The following is a 27,174-nucleotide window of genomic DNA, read 5'->3' as shown; positions in this document are numbered from 1 at the left end:
AAGGAAATATAATAATAATCCTTTATTATTGCCTCTAGGGCATATTTCCAACAGTCTCCCACTTGCACTAGAGTCAATAATCTAGTTACATTGTGATGAATCGAACACCCATAGAGTTCTGGTGTTGATCATGTTTTGCGCGCGGAAGAGGTTTAGTCAACGGATCTGCGACATTCAGATCCGTATGCACTTTGCAAATTTCTATGTCTCCATCTTGAACATTTTCACGAATGGAGTTGAAGCGACGCTTGATGTGCCTGGTCTTCTTGTGAAACCTGGGCTCCTTGGCAAGTGCAATAGCTCCAGTGTTGTCACAGAAGAGTTTGATCGGCCCCGACGCATTGGGTATGACTCCTAGGTCGGTGATGAACTCCTTCACCCAAATTGCTTCATGCGCTGCCTCCGAGGCTGCCATGTACTCCGCTTCACATGTAGATCCCGCCACGACGCTCTACTTGCAGCTGCACCAGCTTACTGCTCCACCATTCAACATATACACGTATCCGGTTTGTGACTTAGAGTCATCCAGATCTGTGTCGAAGCTAGCGTCAACGTAACCCTTTACGACGGGCTCTTCGTCACCTCCATAAACAAGAAACATGTCCTTAGTCCTTTTCAGGTACTTCAGGATATTCTTGACCGCTGTCCAGTGTTCCTTGCCAGGATTACTTTGGTACCTTCCTACCAAACTTATGGCAAGGTTTACATCAGGTCTGGTACACAGCATGGCATACATAATAGACCCTATGGCCGAGGCATAGGGGATGACACTCATCTCTTCTATATCTTCTGTCGTGGTCGGGCACTGAGCTGAGCTCAATTTCACACCTTGCAACACAGGCAAGAACCCCTTCTTGGACTGATCCATATTGAACTTCTTCAATATCTTTTCAAGGTGTGTGCTTTGTGAAAGACCTATGAGGCGTCTTGATCTATCTCTATAGATCTTGATGCCTAATATATAAGCAGCTTCTCCAAGGTCCTTCATTGAAAAACTCTTATTCAAGTAGGCCTTAATGCTGTCCAAAAGTTCTATATCATTTCCCATCAAAAGTATGTCATCTACATATAATATGAGAAATGCTACAGAGCTCCCACTCACTTTCTTGTAAACGCAGGCTTCTCCATAAGTCTGCATAAACCCAAACGCTTTGATCATCTCATCAAAGCGAATGTTCCAACTCCGAGATGCTTGCACCAGCCCATAAATGGATCGCTGGAGCTTGCATACCTTGTTAGCATTCTTAGGGTCGACAAAACCTTCCAGCTGCATCATATACAGTTCTTCCTTAAGGTAACCGTTAAGGAATGCCGTTTTGACGTCCATTTGCCATATCTCATAATCATAGTATGCGGCAATTGCTAACATGATTCGGACGGACTTCAGCTTCGCTACGGGAGAGAAAGTCTCGTCGTAGTCAACCCCTTGAACTTGCCGATAACCCTTAGCGACAAGTCGAGCTTTATAGATGGTAACATTGCCATCCGCGTCCGTCTTCTTCTTAAAGATCCATTTGTTTTCTATCGCTTGCCGATCATCGGGCAAGTCTGTCAAAGTCCATACTTTGTTTTCATACATGGATCCTATCTCGGATTGCATGGCTTCAAGCCATTTGTTGGAATCTGGGCCCGCCATCGCTTCTTCATAGTTCGAAGGTTCACCGTTGTCTAACAACATGATTTCCAGGACAGGATTGCCATACCACTCTGGTGTGGAACGTGTCCTTATGGACCTACGAAGTTTAGTAGCAACTTGATTTGAAGTACCATGATCATCATCATTAATTTCCTCTTCAGTTGATGCAGGCACCACAGGAACATTTTCGTGAGCTGCACTGCTTTCCGGTTCAAGAGGTAGTACTTCATCGAGTTCTACTTTCCTCCCACTTACTCCTTTCGAGAGAAACTCTTTTTCCAGAAAGGATCCGTTCTTGGCAACAAAGATCTTGCCTTCGGATCTAAGGTAGAAGGTGTACCCAATGGTTTCCTTAGGGTATCCTATGAAGACACATTTTTCCGACTTGGGTTCGAGCTTTTCAGGTTGAAGTTTCTTGACATAAGCATCGCATCCCCAAACTTTTAGAAACGACAGCTTAGGTTTCTTCCCAAACCATAATTCATACGGTGTCGTCTCAACGGATTTAGACGGTGCCCTATTTAAAGTGAATGTAGTTGTCTCTAGAGCGTATTCCCAAAATGATAGCGGTAAATCAGTCAGAGACATCATAGATCGCACCATATCCAATAGAGTGCGATTATGACGTTCGGACACACCGTTTCGTTGAGGTGTTCCAGGCGGCGTGAGTTGTGAAACGATTCCACATTTCCTTAAGTGTGTGGCAAATTCATGAATATTCTCCTCCATGATCTGATCATAAGAACTTTATTTTTCGGTCACGTTGATTCTCTACCTCATTCTGAAATTCCTTGAACTTTTCAAAGGTCTCAGACTTGTGTTTCATCAAGTAGACATACCCATATCTACTCAAGTCATCAGTGAGAGTGAGAACATAACGATATCCTCCGCGAGCCTCAGCGCTCATTGGACCGCACACATCAGTATGTATGATTTCCAACAAGTTGGTTGCTCGCTCCATTGTTCCGGAGAACGGAGTCTTGGTTATTTTGCCCATGAGGCATGGTTCGCATGTGTCAAATGATTCATAATCGAGAGATTCTAAAAGTCCATCAGCATGGAGCTTCTTCATGCGCTTGACACCAATGTGACCAAGGCGGTAGTGCCACAAGTATGTGGGACTATCGTTATCAACTTTGCATCTTTTGGTATCCACACTATGAATATGTGTAACATCACGTTCGAGATTCATTAAGAATAAACCATTGACCATCGGAGCATGACCATAAAACATATCTCTCATATAAATAGAACAACCATTATTCTCAGATTTAAATGAGTAGCCATCTCGTATCAAACGAGATCCTGATACAATGTTCATGCTCAAACTTGGCACTAAATAACAATTATTGAGGTTTAAAACTAATCTCGTAGGTAAATGTAGAGGTAGCGTGCCGACGACGATCACATCGACCTTGGAACCATTCCCGACGCGCATCGTCACCTCGTCCTTCGCCAGTCTCCGCTTATTCCGCAGCTCCTGCTTTGAGTTACAAATATGAGCAACGACACCGGTATCAAATACCCAGGAGCTACTACGAGTACTGGTAAGGTACACATCAATTACATGTATATCACATATACCTTTAGTGTTGCCGGCCTTCATGTCCGCTAAGTACTTGGGGCAGTTCCGCTTCCAGTGACCCTTCCCCTTGCAATAAAAGCACTCAGTCTCAGGCTTGGGTCCATTCTTTGACTTCTTCCCGGCAACTGGCTTACCGGGCGCGGCAACATCCTTGCCGTCCTTCTTGAAGTTCTTCTTGCCCTTGCCTTTCTTGAACTTGGTGGTTTTATTGACCATCAACACTTGATGTTCCTTTTTGATTTCTACCTCTGCTGATTTCAGCATTGCAAATACTTCAGGAATGGTCTTTTCCATCCCCTGCATATTGTAGTTCATCACAAAGCCTTTGTAGCTAGGTGGGAGCGACTGAAGGATTCTGTCAATGACCGCCTCATCTGGGAGGTTAATGTCCAGCTGGGACAAGCGGTTGTGCAACCCAGACATCTTGAGTATGTGCTCACTGACAGAACTATTTTCCTCCATCTTACAACTGTAGAACTTGTCGGAGACTTCATATCTCTCGACCCGGGCATGAGCTTGGAAAACCATTTTCACCTCTTTGAACATCTCATATGCTCCGTGTTGCTCAAAACACTTTTGGAGCCCCGGTTCTAAGCTGTAAAGCATGCCGCACTGAACGAGGGAGTAATCATCAGCACGAGCCTGCCAAGCGTTCATAACGTCTTGGTTCTCTGGGATGGGAGCATCACCTAGCGGTGCTTCTAGGACATATTGTTTCTTGGCAGCTATGAGGATGATCCTCAGGTTCCGGACCCAGTCCGTATAGTTGCTGCCATCGTCTTTCAGCTTGGTTTTCTCTAGGAACGCGTTGAAGTTCATGTTGACATGAGCGTTGGCCATTTGATCTACAAGACATTTATGCAAAGATTTTTAGACTAAGTTCATGATAATTAAGTTCATCTAATCAAATTATTTAATGAACTCCCACTCAGATTAGACATCCCTCTAGTAATCTAAGTGAAACATGATCCGACTCGACTAGGCCGTGTCCGATCATCACGTGAGACGGACTAGTCATCATCGGTGAACATCTCCATGTTGATCGTATCTTTCATACGACTCATGTTCGACCTTTTGGTCTCTTGTGTTCCGAGGCCATGTCTGTACATGCTAGGCTCGTCAAGTTAACCTAAGTGTTTGCATGTGTAAATCTGTCTTACACCCGTTGTATGTGAACGTTGGAATCTATCACACCCGATCATCACGTGGTGCTTCGAAACAACGAACTGTCGCAACGGTGCACAGTTAGGGGGAACACTTTCTTGAAATTATTATGAGGGATCATCTTATTTACTACCGTCGTTCTAAGTAAACAAGATGCAAAAACATGATAAACATCACATGCAATCAAATAATAATAATAGTGACATGATATGGCCAATATCATATAGCTCCTTTGATCTCCATCTTGGGGCTCCATGATCATCTTGTCACCGGCATGACACCATGATCTCCATCATCATGATCTCCATCATCGTGTCTCCATGAAGTTGCTCGCCACCTATTACTTCTACTACTATGGCTAACACGTTTAGCAATAAAGTAAAGTAATTTACATGGCGTTTCCAATGACACGCAGGTCATACAAAAAATAATGACAACTCCTATGGCTCCTGCCGGTTGTCATACTCATCAACATGCAAGTCGTGATTCCTATTATATGAACATGATCTCATACATCACATATATATCATTCATCATTCATCACAACTTTGGCCATATCATATCACAAAGCACTTGCTGCAAAAACAAGTTAGACGTCCTCTAATTGTTGTTGCAAGTTTTACGTGGCTGCAATAGGGTTCTAGCAAGAACATTTTCTTACCTACGTAAAAGCCACAACGTGATTTGTCAACTTCTATTTACCCTTCATAAGGACCCTTTTCGTCGAATCCACACCAACTAAAGTGGGAGAGACAGACACCCGCCAGCCACCTTATGCAACTAGTGCATGTCAGTCGGTGGAACCGGTCTCACGTAAGCGTACATGTAAGGTTGGTCCGGGCTGCTTCATCCCACAATACCGCTGAAGCAAAATAAGACTAGTAGCGGCAAGAAAGTTGACAACATCTACGCCCACAACAATTGTGTTCTACTCGTGCAAAGAGAACTACGCATAGACCTAGCTCATGATGCCACTGTTGGGGAACGTTGCAGAAAACAAAAAATTTCCTACGGTTTCACCAAGATCCATCTATGAGTTCATCTAGCAACGAGTATTCAGATTGCATCTACATACCTTTGTAGATCGCGAGCGGAAGCGTTCACTAGAACGTGGATGATGGAGTCGTACTCGTCGTGATCCAAATCACCGGAGATCCTAGCGCCGAACGGACGGCACCTCCGCGTTCAACACACGTACGGTCAGCGTGACGTCTCCTCCTTCTTGATCCAGCAAGGGGGAAGGAGAGGTTGATGAAGATCCAGCAGCAAGACGGCGTGGTGGTGGATGCAGCAGTCACCGCAGCAGGGCTTCGTCGTTCTTCTGCGAGAGGGAGATGTGTTGCAGGGCAGAGGGAGGCGCCAAAGCTTAAGGGTGCGGCTGCCCCTCCCTCCCCCCCTTTATATAGGCCCCCTGGGGGGCGCCGGCCCTGGAGATCCAATCTCCCAGGGGGGGCGGCGGCCAGGGGGGGTGGAGTACCCCCCATGGCAAGTGGGGCGCCCCCCCCCCTAGGGTTTCAACCCTAGGCACAGGGGTGGGCCAAGGGGGGCGCACCAGCCCACTATGGGCTGGTTCCCCTCCCCACTTTAGCCCATGGGGCCCTCCGGGATGGGTGGCCCCACCCGGTGGACCCCCGGGACCCATCCGGTGGTCCCGGTACAATACCGGAGACCCCCGAATCTTTCCCGATGGCCGAAACTGCACTTCCTATATATAATTCTTCACCTCCGGACCATTCCGGAACTCCTCGTGACGTCCGGGATCTCATCCGGGACTCCGAACAACTTTCGGATTACTGCATACTCATATCTTACAACCCTAGCGTCACCGAACCTTAAGTGTGTAGACCCTACGGGTTCGGGAGACATGCAGACATGACCGAGACGCCTCTCCGGCCAATAACCAACAGCGGGATCTGGATACCCATGTTGGCTCCCACATACTCCTCGATGATCTCATCGGATGAACCACGATGTCAAGGATTCAATTTATCCCGTATTCAATTCCCTTTGTCAATCGGTATTTTACTTGCCCGAGATTCGATCGTCGGTATCCCAATACCTCGTTCAATCTCGTTACCGGCAAGTCACTTTACTCGTACCATAATACATGATCCCGTGATCAAACACTTCGATCACATTGAGCTCATTATGATGATGCATTACCAAGTGGGCCCGGTGATACCTCTCCGTCATACGGAGTGACGAAACCATTGGCTCATTATCCTGATATCGATTTCAAGCGAATCGAATGGACAACATTGCAGAATTCTCCTTGAGTGCCTTCTCTATGGCCTTTGGATTGAAGTTTAGCAATTTGTCCTAATTTCTAGACTCAAAATGGTTTGGTAGAATCCTATCGAAAGAGTTAAGCTCATTGCATTAACTTTACTTTGGAATTGCAACTTACCAACTTTACGTTGGGGTCATGCAGTTTTACACACTCATGACATAACTGCATAATATCATTCCTCTCTATCTTTGATATGTGGATATCTATCAAGTATTTCCTATCTGCGGTAATTCAGTTGCATACCGATATCACCACCCGGCATACATCATTGGCCCCTCAACATATAGTTGGGATCTATGTGAGGAATAATTGTATTTCCGTCAATACCTCAAGCCCCGCGCATGGGGAGTTATTCAAGGTCAGTATGCTGATTCAGTGAGGAACATTTCCAGGCATTAGGGGGAGATTTCAAGTACCATAAAGAATGCCAGGAAATTAGTGGAATGTTCAACACATTTCTGCCTCAAATCCACGTACTCAAAGATCTGAACCATGCGTTCAGAAGATTTGCAACACATTGCAAATAACCTGCCAGATTCATTTACTGACTATAAAGGTGTCACGCAATCCTACAATCCTGCAAAAATATGTCAGAAAGAGTGGAGGTACCAACTAAAACCACTCAACTCCCCGTTCAAAGCAACAGGGGGAGAAGTACGAAAATAGTACATCAGGATTCAGCTTCTTGCAAGCAAGGATATCAAGGCCTCTAAATCAGTAAATGCAAGTCAACTTTACGTTGACAGACACCTAATGGGTAGTATACACCCAGGGGATGGGAAACCTCCACCAACCCAGGTCATAGTGCACACAATGACCAGGACATCGGAATACCCGACTCAACCGCATTGGGAAATCGCGAGCAGTCACCATGGGTAACGATATTTCCATCAACTATATATTGATATATAGATTATGAAGAATCATATAACCGGAAGTCTACAATTGTCGACATACATTTCTCAACTAGATTGCAAAAACCTTTCAAACGATTCAGATCCAAAGACCATGGCCATGGTAAAATGTGAACAACACTCGGACTGAACTCAAGCAAAGGGTATAATCTAGGTAGAAATGATCTTGCTCAATAATGAGAGGGTATTCATAAGCAATACTAACACCAGTTTTCTTCTGGAAACAAAATTGAGAACAACAAGGTGGTGAAACATAGAGCAAGTATTGTAGCACAAGGGTTCACGCAGATACCCAACTATTCTCCAGAGGTGGAATCTCTTTTCGATAACTTATATCATTGGCAGTACAAAATCATCTATCTCTATAGTTGATAGATGTAGTGATCACATATCCATGTGGATCACTAGATTCAGACATATATGATTGAATCCCGATGGAATCTCACTTCTGAATCGAAATGCAAAATGCAACATACATTGTGTAAAAAATCAGTAAGTCACCATACGACTTATTGTTGTCGGTACATATGGTACAACCGACGTAGTAATTTCCTTATACACAAGGATTACTCCTACAATGATGATTATCCATGTTTGTGTGTCAGCAATGGCGACACATGTAATCATCTAAATGAAGGAATTTAAAATGAAGGATTTTGGGTAAACCAACATACCGCTCGTTACTACAAACGGAGCACCTTCATTCATACATTATGGTATACTATGTTGTCTATATCCATATTATATTAGAGAAATTTATTGTGGACAAATCTTATCCATCCATAACTCACATGGTAGTTCATTCTCTAGACGTAGAGAAAGATCTATTTAGACCAAGAGATGATGAAAATGAGATATTGGGACTCAACGTTCCATAATGCCATTGGATCCACCAAACACAATTGGTTGGTACTCAAGAATATCTTTCGATATCGCCAAAGGCATCAAACATATTGTCCTGGTTTTTCAGTTTCACAGAAATGTGAACACCGATATCATTGGATACATCGATCAGATCCCCACTATGGCAGATCGTAGACAAGCTTAGTGTTCCTACTAGGTGTGGTAGCCCCCTCATGAAGAGTCTTCAAAACAGACCTCATGGCTACATCCACCAACCATTATCTCAACGATAATGTTTCTTGTGTTGCCCGGATGCAAACAGGTTACATAATAAGCAATATCACTATATTGCATATCTTGCAAGTCAAATCATGCGACTGATTTGTTCATCGGGTCTCTACCAACTTCTATGTTCCAGAAATGTGTTCATGGAATTGGTAGGTGACGGCTTCGAATTTTGCAAGAATCAGGGGGAGTATCTTCCTGAATTATTCCTGTTCAATGCATTATATTATACTCCTTTTCCCTTCATGAGTTTACTTTACAGGTTCTCATAAAGGTTTTCAATGAGGTAATATCAACATGAGATCATATGTCATACTTTCAGTTTTCCCCACCGGGGTTTTTTAGGAAAGTATATGCGACATATTTATTGTCCTCTAGACTCTATGAGTTTTCTCGTATTGAGTTAAAAGAGACAATAAGTATTATATGTTGCACCATTTTCTCCTTATTTTCTCACTGGGTTTGAAGGAGTTTTAGCAACATATCAAACACTATACTCCTCACATTTTTCCCACAGGGTTTTTGGAGGAGCTTTTCAAGATGATGATACTATATGAACAAGTGCAGATTAGGGGGAGTGTTAGAATTAATTAACATGTGTTAATAATGAGGGAATCTCCTCTTGTCTTACCGTAGGCAGTTGCCTGCTTGGCAACCGTCGCGTCGGTTATCTCCTTCCCCGAACAGGCACCTCTCGTGATCGGTCACGTCTGTTGCCATCTGTATAAATACCTTGATCATCTAATGAAAGGACAACCAGATTGATTACTATTCATTCATCTTTGTTTCACACGCTGAGTATTAACAGCTTTGAACGGGGAGTGGAGTGGATTTTGTTGGTACCTCCACTCATTCAGGCGTACTTTTGCAGGATTGTAGAATTGTGTGACACCTTTATATTCAGTAAATGAATCTGACAGTTTATTTGCAATGTGTTGCAAATCTTCTGAACGCATGGTTCAGATCTTTGAGTACGTGGAATTGAGGAAGAAATGTGTTGAACATTCCAGTAATTTCCTGGCATTCTTTATGGTACTTGAAATCTCCCCCTAATGCCTGGAAATGTTCCTCATTGAATCAACATGCTGGCCTTAAATAACTCCCCGTGCGAGGGGCTTGAGGTATTGACGGAAATACAGTTATTCCTCACATAGATCCCAACTATATGTTGAGGGGCCAATGATGTATGTTGGGGTGGTGATCGGTGTGCAACCGAAATACCGCAGATGGGAATACTTGGTAGATTTCCACGTATCAAAGATAGAGGGGAATAATAGTATGCAGTTTGGTCATGAGCGTGTAAAAATGCATGACTCCAACGTAAAGTTGGTAAATTGCAATTCCAAAGTAAAGATAATGCAATGAGCTTAACTCTTTGGATATAGGATTCTACCAAACCATTTCGAGTCTAGACATTAGGACAAATTGCTAAACTTCAATCTGAAGGCCATAGAGAAAGGCACTCAAGGAGAATTCTGCAATGCTATCCATACGATTTTCTTGAAATCGATGTCAGGATAATGAGCCAATGGCTTCGTGTGAATAAAGCACAATTGAGACAATCGTGTAGATGTGTCTTTGGAAAACCATGGATACCTGAATAGTCTAGTCAATGGTTGGGAAGAGCCACTTACCTCAACTTTATGCATTCAAGGAGTCTGAGTGGTTCAACATAGACTTTAAGGTGTGCGAGCCTTAAAATTAGCTTCCCTGTGTCACTTGTAGTGCACATAAAATCCAAATGGTGTTAGAATTTAGCATCATAATAATCATAAACTATTGGAATTGTTGATAGTTTCGGTTTCAATCCAATGTCTCGATGACCAAGGCGAGTATGCCAAGTTTTTCATGTACAAGACATTTTGGAAAACTATCTTGGGCGCAACATGTGCTACGGGTTTTGTAGTATGTGTAGTACAATCCAGATAATACATAGAGAATGTGCTTGCCATATCCGTTGCATATGGTAAAGAGAATGTATTTCTCTTTCTTGTCAGCATAAGTTTCGCTATGGAAATCACTTTGACGAATATCTCTATAGCTTAGTAGGGTACGAGTTAAACTTGGGAAGCAATGAAGCATCCCGATGTTACTCGAGTACCCACAAAGATAGTAAATATGACTCGAGTTGAGCCAACAAATACTTCATCGCGTCTAGCGATTTTAAAAATATCTCCTTTCTCTCAATGAGAGTGGGAACATCGACTTCCTTGAGTATAGAGTTTGTGGTGCATATGTCCACAAGGCACATATCATTTTTCATCGGATTGACCCCCGTAGAAATCTATATATAGACATGAAGATTCTCAATATGAAAATCACTCAGATATATAGAATACATACAAATGTATTTGTACCAAAGTGCTGATACAATATATTGTGATACACAATATATGATGACAACAATACTTATGTTGTTGTCACAACATCGTAAATGGACATTAATTATATTGACCACTCAGGAGATTGAAAGACTATTCATAGTCTCCAAACATGTCGGTTAAGGCATATTCAACCATCACATTCTCCGTTCCCATAGGGTCCCGTCACAGCTGGTGATGTCGGATTGAAGGTTGAAGTAAGATTCAAACCTTTGCCCTTGAGGTTCATTGTATCTCAGGGATTGCTGATACAAAATAACCAGATGTTGAGATTTGAATCTAATGTCTTATACTGTATAAGACAACATTTTTCTGTTAATGGTGTGATCCTGACCAGAAGTGAATCCTGGATTGCACACATTATCCCATGAGACACAAGAGCGATCAGGATGTCCATGGCCTAGATAGGGCATTGGTGGCCATTAAGGGCGAATGCCTCAAATTCTATAGCCATATGATATCTCTATGGGTAAACCATAGATAATTAATTTACAGTCATTAAATTAAAGACCATCATGATTGATGTTGTAATGAACTTAGCAAAATCAATGGGTATTTCAAGAAGTTATCTTGAAACCATTAGTGTGAATCTCAAATTGCTAAATATGACACCTTGAAGATAATCTCCAAAATGGAGTAGATCTCACAGCACTAGGGAGTATAATCTGATGAAATCAGTAGATACTCACTCGTAATGCCTTATGTCATGACTTAGTAAAATGTGTAGGAGAGCACTTTGTAAAGCAATCATAATGTCGAGAATGACAAAATGTAGGCTTTATCAGTAGTCATCGATAATCTGCATATGCAGTAGATCCATATGACTACCTTGTGATTCCAAGCATCAATTTAAAAAAACAACACTTAGAATTTTGCATTCAATATTTGCAAGAAATTGAAAATCTCAATTGCAAATAGACGTATTAATCTCGACATGTAGCGAACATGGAGATACATACATTCCGGAATACATCGTACTCAACAGAAATACACTACTATTGTAATGAATAGTAATGATGTTGCAAACTTGATGTTCAAGTGAAAAACTTGAGTTGTATAGACCTCAAATTAAATGAGATGATCTTGTATCAAGTTGCAAGATAATTCAGCAAAGTGAATTAATATTTTGTGAAAGAAAATTATTCTCAATTGCAATGAGATTGTTTTGCGAGAAAAGAAAATTCTCAATCGCAAACCAGTACCGTGGAGGTACTGAAATTATCTTTGCAAGAGATGAAAAATCTCAATTGCAACTGAACGTAATTAATCTCAACACGTGATAAACGTGTGTAACATCCCAAATTTTCAATTTGGAATGTTATATACTAGATCATCATGCATATCATATTTTCTTGCATTTTGCCGATCCTAGAAATTTCACGCAACTCAAGGACCCACGGAGAGAGTTGGAGATTTCGTCATTTTCATATTTGAGTTCTCTCAAATTTCGAAAAGAGGATCATTGGTTTTGTCGGAGTTTCATTTGCCTTTTATTTGGATAGGGAAAATGCGCGTTTTCAAAATTTGCATTTTAGGCCCGGAGAAAAGTTCATTTTGTTCGACTCAATTTTTGGAGTCGGGGAAAATTTACTTTAGGAGTTTTGGAGTTCGTTTAGATTTTCTTTTCTGTGTTTTTCTGCGCGTGAAACCGAAAAAAAAAGTTCCGCAGCGCCTTGGGCCAAGGCCCAGCCAGCAGGCCGGCCGGCCAGGCCACGCCTTGCCGCGCGCCAGCGCCAGCGCCAGGAGGGAGCCGCCGCCGCTAGAGTCCTAGTAGGACTCGGTTTTTTTTTTTAGGATTCCCTCTCCTCTTATTTCTTGTTCCCTCCCCCAAGTAATCTCTCCCCCTGACCAATATAAATACCCAAGCACCCCCCCCCCCCTCTAAATCCCACACCAAGCCCCAAGCCCCTCACCCCGCGCCTTGCCCCGCGCCGCGCCCTGCGTCACGCGCCGCCGCCGCCCTGCGTCACCGCCGCCGCCGTCCTTGTGCCGCCGCCGCCCCTTGCCCACGCCGCCGCCGCCGGAGCCCCGTTCGCCGGAGCCTCGTCGAGGTTGCCCCGCGTCTCTTTTTCTTTTCCTCAGATCGGTTTTCTTCTAAATCTTTCCGATTCTTTTCTTCTCTAAACCGTTCCGGTTCTCTAGATCAGTTTTTCGTTCGGTTTTCTTTTCTCGAAACCCTAGATCGGATTCGTTTTCTTTTCCGGTTTAGTTGCCTCGAGACCGTTCGCCGGACCGTTCGTCCTAACGAACGTGATCACCGGATTCTTCTAGGTTAACGAACGTCCGTTCGTTCAACCGTTCTTCTTTTCTTTTCGTCGGATTTATTCCGCGATCGCGATCTCAGATCCGATCTTCGTTCTAGTTTATCTTCTCGCTCGTTTATCGGAATCAGGTGATTCAAGCGCCTGGAGTTTCGTTTCGAAACCGCCGTTCCGACTAATCAACTTAAACAAGTTTTTGCTATGGTAAAATTTGACCTAGTTTCAACTTGCTAGAACCGAGTTGTTTTCCGCCGTTTGTTTTCGGTTTCTTTGTTCGGTTCGTTCTTTCTTTGCAACCGGAGTTCTTAAGTTGAACTTTCTGGTTCGATCTTTTGTTCGAGTTTTACCTGTGCATTAGATGAGTACTTATTGTATGCTTGTTGTTTGTCTGCGATAGATTACCCGGATTGCGCCGCCTGTTATTTCGAATCTCTAGGACTCGCGGATCATCAGCAAGGCAAGTAACACTTTGATCATACCTTTTCTACAACCCAGTTTTATTGCATTAGATCCATCCTCACACATTGCATGATTAGGATCTAATTAAATTGTGGGATGGGAAGTAGATGAGGTAGTACCTATTACCTGTTTATTATGAAACCTTTGGGAGTTACTTCTACGTTTGCTTATTATGCCATGCTATGCTAGTAGACGTGGATTGGGTGAGTGATATCCATGACAGATGTGAGTGTGATAATTTTAAGGGTTTATCTAAGGTGGCAACTTAAACACACATCTGGGTGGATTGAGGCACCTGATGTCTATCAGGACTTGCCTGTTTTATTTTGGACCGCCACCCAGGCTCAAAGGGATCATAAGATCTTTCATGCTAAATACTTACGTGTGCAGCCACAAGCCATTATGGGCTCTGGCATAGTTGACTAAGTCGTGCGAACTCTTACAGGGTAGACTAGCAGATGTAGGGGAAAGTAGGTGTACCGGTCTATCCATCGTAAGGTGCTAGCGCTTCTGAAAGACTGTGTCTCGGTCATCCGTTTCTCAAACACCAGTAGTACGAGAAATCCAACGGAGGCGATCGAGTCTTGTGGGGAAAAGTGCGCAAACCTCTGCAGAGTGTAATAAACTAATCATGATTAGCCATGTCCCCGGTTATGGACAATCTTGAGTATCTAGTACTTGAATATCATGTGAATCTCAACATGTTACTTCTAATTAATATTGTTGGGTTTTAATGACTACTTTTAATTGGGATTGAGAATGCTGTCAACCATTCTCAATGTTTAACAACCACCATGATAGTTAAATAAATTTATTCCTTTGCAGTTGGGAAAAATTGGCTTTACGCAAAACAGTAACCATAGAGCTTTCCACCAGCCAAATATGCATATAGTATAGCTGTTTCATTCCATCATTCTCTATGTGTTATTTTGCTAGCATATTCCATGTGCTGACCCGTTTCGGGCTGCAACGTTAATGTTGCAGACTTTTCAGACGATGATTAAGGTGCTTTTAGGTCGTGGTTCTATACTCAGTGATGCCGTTGGAGTTGATGGACCCATTTATCTTCCAAGTCTTCCGCTGTTATCGATATTAGATGGCCTTAAGCCATATTTATTGTAATAAGTTCTCTTTGAGACATCGATGTAATAAGTGTGTGATTGCCACTCTGCTATAAATCCTTTGATGTACTGTGTGGTGTCAGCATTACTGATCCAGGGATGACACCGGAGCACAGTAGGCTTGATCCATTTGGGTCTGGTCGCCACAGAGAATGGTATCAGAGCACACGCTGACTGTAGGACACGACCACTAAGTTAAAGCCATAGATCACTATTCTCTCCTCATTTTCTAAACTCCTCATCTTTTCTACTCTTTAGGATGAAGGACGCGAAGATTAAGTACGCTCAACCGGATGAAGGCACACATTTTGGATTTCACTTGAAGGAAGTCACCAAGTACCTAAACATTGGATTACCAAGTTTCACGGGAACCTTCAACGCCACTTTGCCTGAAGAGGAGCGCTGGAAGATTCAAGCTCACGTTCCGGGAAGGACATTCACGCCAATCACGAAACCCATAGATAGTGTTTTCAATGCACCAACCTGGAGTCTAGGAAGGAGCATGGCAGTCCATATCACCATAGGACGCATTGGAGAAGTTTATCAAGAAGACCTCAAGGACACTATCTACCAGATTTGCGGACGCCGAGATGAACAATGGGAGTTAGTCACCACCAAGAAGGATAGATCCATTGCAGCATTTATCCAGGAGTTAAATCAGCACATTCGACGCCACGAGAACCAGATGTGCAATGATATGATAGAGTTGAAGAATGCGAAGGCAAGGATCAACGAGCTAGAAGGAGAACTGAAGGCTACACGCAAGGACTACATGGACGAGATCGTAGCTCTAGCAAGACACAACGTCGATCTTAAGCAAGAGATTGAAGAACTCAAGAGGGAGTTAGCATCCAGGAAGGAAGACATGTACGTCGCATGTCCGGATAACTACATCATCATCGACGACACCGATTCGGATCCAAGTGAACCCGAATTTGAAGACGAAGCTGGAGCGGACATCATGGAGTCTTCCACCGGTTCAAATTTCTAGATGACCACCAACTATTAGTAGTATTTCCCCCCATGTAAACACTATAGTTCGAGCACTATTGCGATAGCTAGATCGATTGTAAGCCCTTGTTTGATTGAATGAGTGATTTTGTGTGATTTGCTCATGTGCATTGGGGTAGTGTTTTCTCTTTAGACCTCATTCTATTCTTATCTCTCGTCTTTTCTAAACCCTCAGATGCCTCCGAGACGTGACAATGGATTTCCACCGGAGCTCACTCAATTGATCCAATAGCAGAATCAGTTGATGCAGATGTTAGTTCAGAATCGGCAAAACAACAACAACAACCCACCACCACCCCCCCTGTTGACCACTTAGCCCGTTTCCTTAGGCTGAATCCGTCGGTGTTTTCTAGTAGCATCGAGCCGATAGTAGCAGACGATTGGCTCCGCAAGATAGGAAGGGAGTTGACCACTGCAGGATGCACGGATGGTGAGAAAGGGAAGTTTGCCGCACATCAGTTAGAAGGACCCGCGGCAGCATGGTGGGAGAATTTCACAGCCACCTTCCCAGTTGACACTGTCACATGGGATCAGTTCCAGCAAGCTTTCCGCACTGCACATGTTTCAGCAGGAGCTATGGCCATGAAGAAGCGTGAGTTTCGCAACTTACGCCAAGGAGGAAGGACAGTTGGCCAGTACGTTGACGACTTCAGCAAGCTAGCACGTTATGCCCCAGATGACGTTGCTACGGATGCAACTAAGCAGGAGAAGTTCCTGGAAGGATTGAATGATGAGTTAAGCATGCAGTTGATGGTAGCAAGTTTCAACAACTACCAGGAGTTGGTAGATCGTGCCATCATGATTGAAGGGAAGCAACAGCAGATTGAGAACCGCAAGAAGAAGTATGGACAGGGGAAGTATAACTCTGGAGGCCAGCAGAAGCCCCGTTTTACCCCTAAATTGAGATTTCAATTTCAGCATACCCATGGAGGAGGTAGTTCGCACAACCACAATGGCCACAAGAATGGTAATGGGAATGGAGGAAGCAACGGCCAGAACCGGACCACCCCATCAACCCCATCCAAGAGAGATCTGAGTCAAGTCACCTGTTTCAAGTGTTCCAAGACCGGACATTATGCCAATGAATGTCCTGAAGGCCAGAATGGAAATGGCAATGGAAGCTCAGGGAAGAAGTCGAACCCTTTTAATAGGGGACAGGTGAACCACGTTAACGTGGAGGAGGTTGAAGATCAGCCGGATGCAGTAATCGGTAAGTTTTTGGTTAAGTCATTTACCGCACTCGTTCTTTTCGATATTGGTGCATCACATTCATACATATCGAGGGGATTTGTGGAAAAATATAGCCTGCCCACTAGGATTCTTAAAACACCTATGCTAGTAAGTTCGCCAGGAGCAGAATACATGGCCAGTCAAGGATGTTTTCAAGTGCCATTAAGCATAGGAAGGCATGTTTTCCCAACAGATTTGATTATTCTGGAATCCCAAGGTTTGGATGTAATTCTTGGTATGGATTGGCTGTCGATGTATGGAGGAAACATCGATTGTGCCAGTAAGACAATTTTGCTTACAACGCCAGAAGGAAGAAGGATCAAGTATGTATCCCGGCATGTGCCAAATAGGACACAAGTAAATTGCCTAACGGGAGTTGTGCAGGAGGAAGTACCAGTGGTAAAGGATTTTCCTGATGTATTTCCCGAAGAGTTGCCAGGCATGCCACCGGATAGAGACATCGAGTTTTTGATTGAGTTATTGCCAGGTACAGGCCCAATATCGAAGAGACCGTACCGGATGCCTGCAAAGGATTTGGTAGAAATTAAGAATCAGATTAAGGAGTTATTGGAGAAAGGTTACATTCGCCCAAGTTCTTCGCCTTGGGGATCACCCGTACTTCTAGTGGAGAAGAAGGATGGATCATTACGGATGGTTGTTGATTATCGTGGATTGAACGAAGTGACCATCAAGAACAAGTACCCACTGCCAATGATAAATGATCTGTTTGATCGTTTGCAAGGAGCTAAAGTGTTTTTCCAAGATCGATTTGCGATCAGGGTACCACCAGTTGAAGATTCGAGAGCAGGACATACCTAAGACAGCATTCACCACAAGATATGGACTGTTTGAGTATACCGTTATGTCGTTTGGATTGACTAACGCACCTGCCTATTTTATGAACCTGATGAACAAAGTGTTTATGGAGTTTTTGGACAAGTTCGTCGTAGTGTTCATTGATGATATCCTGGTTTATTCGAAGAATGAAGAAGAGCATAAGGAACATTTGCGTTTGGTTTTGGAGAAAACTAAGGGAACATCAATTATATGCCAAATTCAGCAAATGTGAGTTTTGGTTGAAGGAAGTAGGATTCCTCGGACACTTTATATCCGGAGAAGGGATAGCAGTTGACCCCACCAAGGTTGAGACCGTAACCGAATGGGAAGCCCCAACGACAGTTGGAGAGATCCGGAGTTTTCTTGGACTCGCAGGATACTACCGGAGATTCATTGAGAACTTTTCAAAGATTGCAAAGCCTATGACGGAGTTGTTGAAGAAGGATACTAAGTTCAATTGGACTGAGGAGTGTGAGGCTAGTTTCAGGAGTTGAAGAAACGATTGGTTACCTCACCAGTGTTGATTTTGTCAGATCAGACCAAGGATTATGAGGTGTATTGCGACGCTTCACGTCGAGGACTTGGAGCAGTGCTTATGCAGGAAGGGAGAGTTGTTTCGTATGCTTCACGACAACTGAAGCCTCATGAGTTGAATTATGCCACGCATGATTTGGAGTTAGCAGCCGTAGTGCATGCATTGAAGACATGGAGACATTTCCTCATTGGAAATCATTGCGAGGTGTACACGGATCACAAGAGTCTGAAGTACATTTTCACGCAGAAGGAGTTGAACCTCAGACAAAGGAGATGGCTGGAGCTCATCAAGGACTATGATATGAGATTGCATTACCATCCCGGAAAAGCTAATGTAGTAGCTGACGCATTGAGCCGCAAGAGCCATGTCAATACATTGATGACGGAAGAAATACCCAAGGAGTTAGCAGAAAACCTTCGTGAACTAAGTTCAGAGATAGTTCCGAAAGGCTATGTAGCAGCATTGGAGATTCAGTCAACATTGATGGATAAAATCAGAGAAGCTCAGAAATCTGACAAGGAGATTGCTGCTATAAAGGAGAAACTAAGCAAAGGGAAAGCAAAGGGATTTCGTGAGGATGAGCACGATACCCTATGGTTTGAGGACCGTGTTTATGTGCCAAATGACCCGGAGATCAGGAAGTTGATTTTACAAGAGGCACATGATTCACCATATTTGATTCACCCAGGAAATACCAAGATGTATTTGTATTTGAAGGAGACATTCTGGTGGACCGGAATGAAGAAGGACATTGCAGCATATGTAGCAGTTTGTGACGTATGTCATAGAGTAAAGGCAGAACATTAGAAGCCAGCCGGATTGTTGCAACCATTGCCGATACCCGAATGGAAGTGGGATAAGATAGGCATGGATTTTATCACAGGACGAAAGCAGGATATGACTCGATATGGGTAGTAGTTGATCGTTTGACGAAGGTAGCACATTTCATTCCAGTCAAGACCACTTACACCAGTGCTAAGTTGGCAAATATATACATGACTAGGATCATTTGTTTGCATGGAGTTCTGAGGAGTATTGTATCAGAAAGAGGAACCCAATTTACCTCAAAGTTTTGGAATCAGTTGCATGAAACTTTAGGAACCAGGCTAGAGTTCAGCATCGCTTTTCATCCACAGACAGATGGACAGACCGAGAGAGTCAATCAGATTTTGGAAGATATGCTGAGAGCTTGTGCACTAGATTATGGATCTAGTTGGGATGATAATTTGCCGTATGCGGAGTTTTCTTATAACAACAGTTACCAAACCAGTTTGAAGATGGCACCTTTCGAAGCTTTATACGGAAGGAGGTGCAGGACACCGTTGTCATGGGACGAAGTTGGAGACCGTCAGTTGTTTGGACCAGATTTGATTAAGGAGTCTGAACGGAAAGTTAAGTTGATATGCGATAGGCTCAAGGTAGCCCAGTCCAGGCAGAAGAGCTACGCAGATTCTAAACGCAAGGAGACAGTTTACGAAACCGGAGACAGAGTGTATCTCCGAGTATCCCCACTTCGAGGAGTTAAACGTTTTGGAGTTAAGGGAAAATTAGCACCACGTTTCGTTGGACCGTATAAGATCTTGAAACGTATGGGAGAAGTCGCTTATAAGTTGGAATTACCAGAGGGACTGTCAGGAGTTCATGATGTATTCCATGTTTCTCAGCTGAAGAAATGTCACGCCGAGATGGTGGAGGTACCGCTAAGAGATACAGTGCTGCTTGAAGCAATTCAGTTGCAGGACGACCTAACGTATGAAGAGAAACCAGTCAAGATTCTCGATTATGCCAGCAGAGTTACCCGCGGCAAGGTTATCAAGTTTTGCAAAGTTCAGTGGAACCACCACTCAGAGGATGAAGCCACCTGGGAGAGAGAAGAAGATTTGCTCAAGGACCACCCTCACCTATTTTCTAGCCAACCCGAATCTCGAGGGCGAGATTCATCTTAAGGGGGGTAGGTTTGTAACATCCCAAATTTTCAATTTGGAATGTTATCAACTAGATCATCATGCATATCATATTTTCTTGCATTTTGTCGATCCTAGAAATTTCATGCAACTCAAGGACCCACGGAGAGAGTTGGAGATTTCATCATTTTCATATTTGAGTTCTCTCAAATTTCGAAAAGAGGATCATTGGTTTTGTCGGAGTTTCATTTGCCTTTTATTTGGATAGGGAAAAATGCGCGTTTTCAAAATTTGCATTTTAGGCCCGGAGAAAAGTTCATTTTGTTCGACTCAATTTTTGGAGTCGGGGAAAATTTACTTTAGGAGTTTTGGAGTTCGTTTAGATTTTCTTTTCTGTGTTTTTCTGCGCGCGAAACCGGAAAAAAAATTCCGCAGCGCCTTGGGCCAAGGCCCAGCCAGCAGGCCGGCCGGCCAGGCTAGGCCTTGCCGCGCGCCAGCGCCAGCGCCAGGAGGGAGCCGCCGCCGCTAGAGTCCAAGTAGGACTCAGTTTGTTTTTTTAGGATTCCCTCTCCTTCTCTTATTTCTTGTTCCCTCCCCCAAGTAATCTCTCCCCCTCACCAATATAAATACCCAAGCACCCCCCTCTAAATCCCACACCAAGCCCCAAGCCCCTCACCCCACGCCCTCACCCCGCGCCTTGCCCCACGTCGCGCCCTGCGTCACACGCCGCCGCCGCCCTTGTGCCGCCGCCGCCCCTTGCCCACGCCGCCGCCGCCAGAGCCTCGTTCGCCGGAGCCTCGTCGAGGTTGCCCCGCGTCTCTTTTTCTTTTTCTCGGATTGGTTTTCTTCTAAATCTTTCCGATTCTTTTCTTCTCTAAACCGTTCCGGTTCTCTAGATCGGTTTTTCGTTCGGTTTTCTTTTCTCGAAACCCTAGATCGGATTCGTTTTCTTTTCCAGTTTAGTTGCCTCGAGACCGTTCGCCGGACCGTTCGTCCTAACGAACGTGATCACCGGATTGTTCTAGGTTAAGGAACGTCCGTTCGTTCAACCGTTCTTCTTTTCTTTCGTCGGATTTATTCCGCGATCGCGATCTCAGATCCGATCTTCGTTCTAGTTTATCTTCTCGCTCGTTTATCGGAATCAGGTGATTCAAGCGCCTGGAGTTTCGTTTCGAAACCGCCGTTCCGACTAATCAACTTAAACAAGTTTTTGCTACGGTAAAATTTGACCTAGTTTCAACTTGCTAGAACCGAGTTGTTTTCCGCCGTTTGTTTTCGGTTTCTTTGTTCGGTTCGTTCTTTCTTTGCAACCGGAGTTCTTAAGTTGAACTTTCTGGTTCGATCTTTTGTTCGAGTTTTACCTGTGCATTAGATGAGTACTTATTGTATGCTTGTTGTATGTCTGCGATAGATTACCCGGATTGCGCCGCTTGTTACTTCGAATCCCTAGGACTCGCGGATCATGAGCAAGGCAAGTAACACTTTGATCATACCTTTTCTACAACCCAGTTTTATTGCATTAGATCCATCCTCACACATTGCATGATTAGGATCTAATTAAATTGTGGGATGGGAAGTAGATGAGGTAGTACCTATCACCTGTTTATTATGAAACCTTTGGGAGTTACTTCTACGTTTGCTTATTATGCCATGCTATGGTAGTAGACGTGGATTGGGTGAGTGATATCCATGACAGATGTGAGTGTGATAATTTTAAGGGTTTATCTAAGGTGGCAACTTAAACACACATCTGGGTGGATTGAGGCACCTGATGTCTATCAGGACTTGCCTGTTTTATTTTGGACCGCCACCCAGGCTCAAAGGGATCATAAGATCTTTCATGCTAAATACTTACGTGTGCAGCCACAAGCCATTATGGGCTCTGGCATAGTTGACTAAGTCGTGCGAACTCTTACAGGGTAGACTAGCAGATGTAGGGGATGTAGGTGTACCGGTCTATCCATCGTAAGGTGCTAGCGCTTCTGAAAGACTGTGTCTCGGTCATCCGTTTCTCAAACACCAGTAGTGCGAGAAATCCAACGGAGGCGATCGAGTCTTGTGGGGAAAAGTACGCAAACCTCTGCAGAGTGTAATAAACTAATCATGATTAGCCGTGTCCCCGGTTATGGACAATCTTGAGTATCTAGTACTTGAATATCATGTGAATCTCAACATGTTACTTCTAATTAATATTGTTGGGTTTAATGACTACTTTTAATTGGGATTGAGGATGCTGTCAACCATTCTCAATGTTTAACAACCACCATGATAGTTAAATAAATTTATTCGTTTGCAGTAGGGAAAAATTGGCTTTACGCAAAACAGTAACCATAGAGCTTTCCACCAGCCAAATATGCATATAGTATAGCTGTTTCATTCCATCATTCTCTATGTGTTATTTTGCCAGCATATTCCATGTGCTGACCCGTTTCGGGCTGCAACGTTAATGTTGCAGACTTTTCAGACGACGATTAAGGTGCTTTTAGGTCGTGGTTCTATACTCAGTGATGCCGTTGGAGTTAATGGACCCATTTATCTTCCAAGTCTTCCGCTGTTATCGATATTAGATGGCCTTAAGACATATTTATTGTAATGAGTTCTCTTTTGAGACACCGATGTAATAAGTGTGTGATTGCCACTCTGCTATAAATCCTTCGATGTACTGTGTGGTGTCAGCATTACTGATCCAGGGATGACACCGGAGCACAGTAGGCTTGATCCATTTGGGTCTGGTCGCCACAACGTGGAAATATATAACATCAATTTAGTATCTGGAATACATTGGTATTCAACAGAAAATGGTACAAAAATATATGTACCAGATTTAACGGTCTAAAACAGGAATAAAATCACTGCTAGAATTAACCGTAAAATCACAATTAATACAAGTTTTGGCCTATTCAAAAATAGGTAAAGCCGCAAGGGCTAGGGTGCAAAACTTGCGAAGAGATAAGATTCTATCTCTTTCACAGGAGTAGTTCCCGTGATTGGGATTTTCTCCCGTAAAGAGCGCCATAGCCATACTAGCTTGTGCACCACCGCCTTGGCTCGCCGGCTGGGCTGCGCTAGGAACGCCGGGATGGGCGTGCTGGTGGAGCACGCGGGGCAGGTGCCACAGCCTGGAGCGGGAGTGGGCTGGCGGAGCCGGCCACGCCACGCTCGGGCCGCGGAGGCCGGGACAGGCGGCAGGACGAGGCGGAGCATGCACGGCCGTGCTCGGCCGCGGAGGCCGGGACGCGGCGCAGAGGCTGGTGAGCGGCGCGGGGGCCGGGCGGCAAGGCGCTGGGTGGCCACGAGCACGGCGCGGGCGCAAGTCCGGCGGCGCGGACAGGCTCGGCGCGGACGCGGCCAGGAACGGCTACGGCCTGATGCGGCCGGCGACGACGGCGCGAGGGCTGCATCGCGCGCTTCGGTCGTCGAGGACGCCGACTCCCGTTGCTTTCTCTCGGCCAAATGGCTCTTGGCTAGGAGCGTGCTGATAACGTATCTCTATTATTAAAAACACAGTTCAGCCCTTTCCTCCCCTCGCGCACCACACCGACCCAAAAACAGGGCAGAACCCACGTCCTTCACCTTTTCCCGACCCAATCTCCATCTCAAGAACTAGACCTCTCTCCCAATCCAGAACTACCTATTGGCGCCCCTCCCTGGCTCCCTCCCGTGAGTCCGCGACCACCCACGGCGGCCCATCTCTCCCGCAGCAACCACCGCACCGGCCACCCATCCATCTCCTCCTCCTCTCACTCGCGCCGTAGCACCATGCGCCGACAAAGGGGGGCCAGCCACCCCAGAACATTGTGTATGAGCAGAGGCATGGCACCGCCGCCTCCCTAGGTCGCGACCTGTAGCGGTTCGGCTACCCCGGCGCAGCCGCCGGCTGTCCCAGCGAGGAGGACGCTTTGAATATGGGACCTGCAGTATTGGATAGAGGAAAGTTACATCCACAGTTGGTCCGCGAGCATGGCGAGGTATGTGCATCTCATCCTCTTCTCTGCACACTCACGCTTTTCAACATTTGACTGTCTGATTGCATGTTAGCCTCTTGTGACAGCCTACAGCGATGATGAAATAATGCATTGGCCCATTGCCTGATGAAGAAGATGAGAGAAGTGAAGATTATGTACGATGAAATATTACAGATCATGTACATGTAACCCTGTTCATTTCGATGGTATTTTAGTTCTTGTGATTTGGCGATTTTAACTCATATATTAGACCAATGATGACAATTTATTTTTGTTCATATAGAACATGGGAAACACTTCCCTTAAATATAGTTTATCCATATATCGCCTTACTTTTCAATAGTTATAAGATATGTCACATTGGTTGTTTCCTTCGTTTTGAGCAAACATTAGTTCAAAATGATTAATCTAGACACTGGTTAACATAATTTGGGCTTGGCACCTTAGCATATATCCAAGGTCCAAACTCGGATGCTACACAAGGATTTCTGTATGCGGAGGCTAGCTTCAGCAGAAAAATTATATTGATGATGACGATGATGAGCTGGAGAAGGTGAGTGGTGGTGGCCACCTCCTCCCTCCTAAGCACTATCACTCATTGATGTCTATGTACAGGGCGACCTTGTTGCTACATCATCGCTGGCCACACCCACCTCGATCTGTGTCTTCACTGACCTCCCTACCTACAACGTTTCTTCTCATCACGCGAGTACTATTTTCGGCTCGGATTGTGAGAATATGATTATATCGTAATTGAACTATAGTGCCTCTGTATATGTTATTTGAAATTCCAGTTTAATCAATTCTGGTAGTTCATTGCCGCGATTTGCACATTTAATCTTTATTACTGCAGTTTCTTTCGATAAACTGGTTCATATCTTATAGTCTAAAAAACTGGTTCATATCATTATCGGTACTGACTCAGCGAAAAGTTTTCATGATCTGATATGGATCTAAATTCTGATTGTGAAAAGTATTCTAGCTCTGATATGGATCCATGTTCTGATTTTGTGTGAAAAGTTTTCTTTCGTAACTTTTCTCTTTACTACTGAAATGGATATTTTGCTCTGTTTTGATGACCCCTAGCGATGCACAGCTCTGTTTTCATGACTCCGCCACCAGGGAGCTCTTGGTTGCACTGCAATCAGCGAGGCCTTGTCAACCCGCTGATGCCACTTAACCTCTATGTCCTCTCATTTCTCAAGATGGATAGTTTTGTGCAGGTTTGGCCTCAACCACTTCTTCCTGTCCTACTGCTACATTTGGACCATGACACTCAGTTCTAGCAAAACTATTGTAAAGTTGCAGGCCAAACCTGTGAAATCCGAGGCTTATCACAGGATGGTGATCATGGTCTATAAGCTTTTGAGATGTTGTCTTGGCTCCTCCTTTACAAACAACATTTATGATGATATGCCTCTAAGGGTTGTAGTTAAGAGTTGATGAGTGTTGTTTTCCATGCTATTCTTTGTCCCTTGTGCTGGTAGTTGAGAGGAGGGAGAGGGAGAGAGAGATGGAGGGACATCAAAGAGGAGTGTGTAACCACATAGGAAGACACGGTTATGTTGCAGCCAGTAGAGACGTGGTTTTGTGTGCAAGTCGACGCAAACCTGCTGTTGTGATGGTTGGGGAGCCAAGGTAGCAGCAAGCAGTGCCTTTACGCTGGATCATGCAGTCTGGTTGTGGGTTGCCAGAGCCCATGGACCTGTCTTCCCCATGGGTGTGGGCGAGTCACACACAACACCGGGTGTTTACTTTCCTTCAGTGAATTGAAAGCAAGAAAAGAAAAACATGAGGAATGTTTGTTTGTCCATGTTGCCCGATCCTGATCATGTTAGTTTGTGAAGAAAAACAAAACACCATGTCACTGTAATGCTTTAAATATTTTATCTTTTAGTTGTTTATTTTAGAACAAACCTTAATTCAGCAGGGTGTTTGAAGGTGAGACATCCTTGATGATCGCTGTTTTCTTTAGATCATTATCATCCTATTTTAAGTGAATACATCAGAGTTGTGTTTAACTATGCTTTATTTTTTCTTTATGTGACCTATATTTTGTTCTGCTTGAATTTCTATCAAGGGACGGAGTTTGGTTTCATGCATCTTGAAACAAAGCTTCCAGTCGGGCGGCGTCCCGCTTCACATTTTGCTAAGGTGCTTCCATGGTTTCTCCAGTCTCTCAAGCGCAACATACCCTGCTTGCATGACTTTTTCCTTGCTGCTCACGCTGCCCCTATGTACAACAACACTGTTCTGATGATCTCTCCTGCTGACACTGATCTCCCATCTCTCAAGCCCATATTGAAATCTCTAAAAAGACTTACGTTTAGGAACGGAGAGAGTAATTTTCAATCCCACCCTCCCCTTCTCAGAACTCTCCTGTTCTTCCCTATCTACTTCCAAATTTCTTGTCATCCTCGTGTGTTCTGATCCTCCCTAAACCTAAGTTAGCTCAACAGTTGGTATGATTAAAAGCTTTATTTTGGTCTAAATCATGCTTTCACTACACTCGATTGTACTGGTAAATTGATAAGTTCGCTAATCCTCTTTGGGTTTGATCAATGTTGGTTTGATTTATCGAAAGGCTGCGAAGACTCCATTCAAACCCAATGCTCAGAATAGGATTCCAGTAGTACCCATGGAACTATGGATGGCATGGGGGAGTGGTTGGTGGCCATCATCATGGTGCTCACCGAAGGTGGTGATCATTAACCAGGCATGCAGATTGACGTGCAAACCCAGTGTTGTAACTC

At 44.2% G+C, this 27,174-nt stretch overlaps 1 long non-coding RNA gene across 3 annotated transcripts; it reads left to right on the top strand.

Annotated features, from left to right (window-relative positions):
- The first annotated feature begins 23,192 nt into the window (after positions 1–23,192).
- On the top strand, positions 23,193–26,413 carry LOC123055306 (uncharacterized). Of its 3 annotated transcripts, none has more exons than XR_006426609.1 (3): positions 23,193–24,424; positions 24,508–25,644; positions 25,730–26,413. It is a non-coding gene; the product is annotated as an uncharacterized lncRNA (long non-coding RNA). The 3 variants fall into 3 exon arrangements; XR_006426607.1 differs by having other exon boundaries at positions 25,724–26,413; XR_006426608.1 differs by having other exon boundaries at positions 24,495–25,644; positions 25,724–26,413.
- The last annotated feature ends 761 nt before the right edge of the window (positions 26,414–27,174 follow it).

Source organism: Triticum aestivum, chromosome 2D (genome assembly GCF_018294505.1).
Source record: "Triticum aestivum cultivar Chinese Spring chromosome 2D, IWGSC CS RefSeq v2.1, whole genome shotgun sequence".
Taxonomy (NCBI): domain Eukaryota; kingdom Viridiplantae; phylum Streptophyta; class Magnoliopsida; order Poales; family Poaceae; genus Triticum; species Triticum aestivum.
The sequence above is the reverse complement of the archived record's forward strand: the minus strand, read 5'-3'. Positions and strand labels throughout refer to the sequence as shown.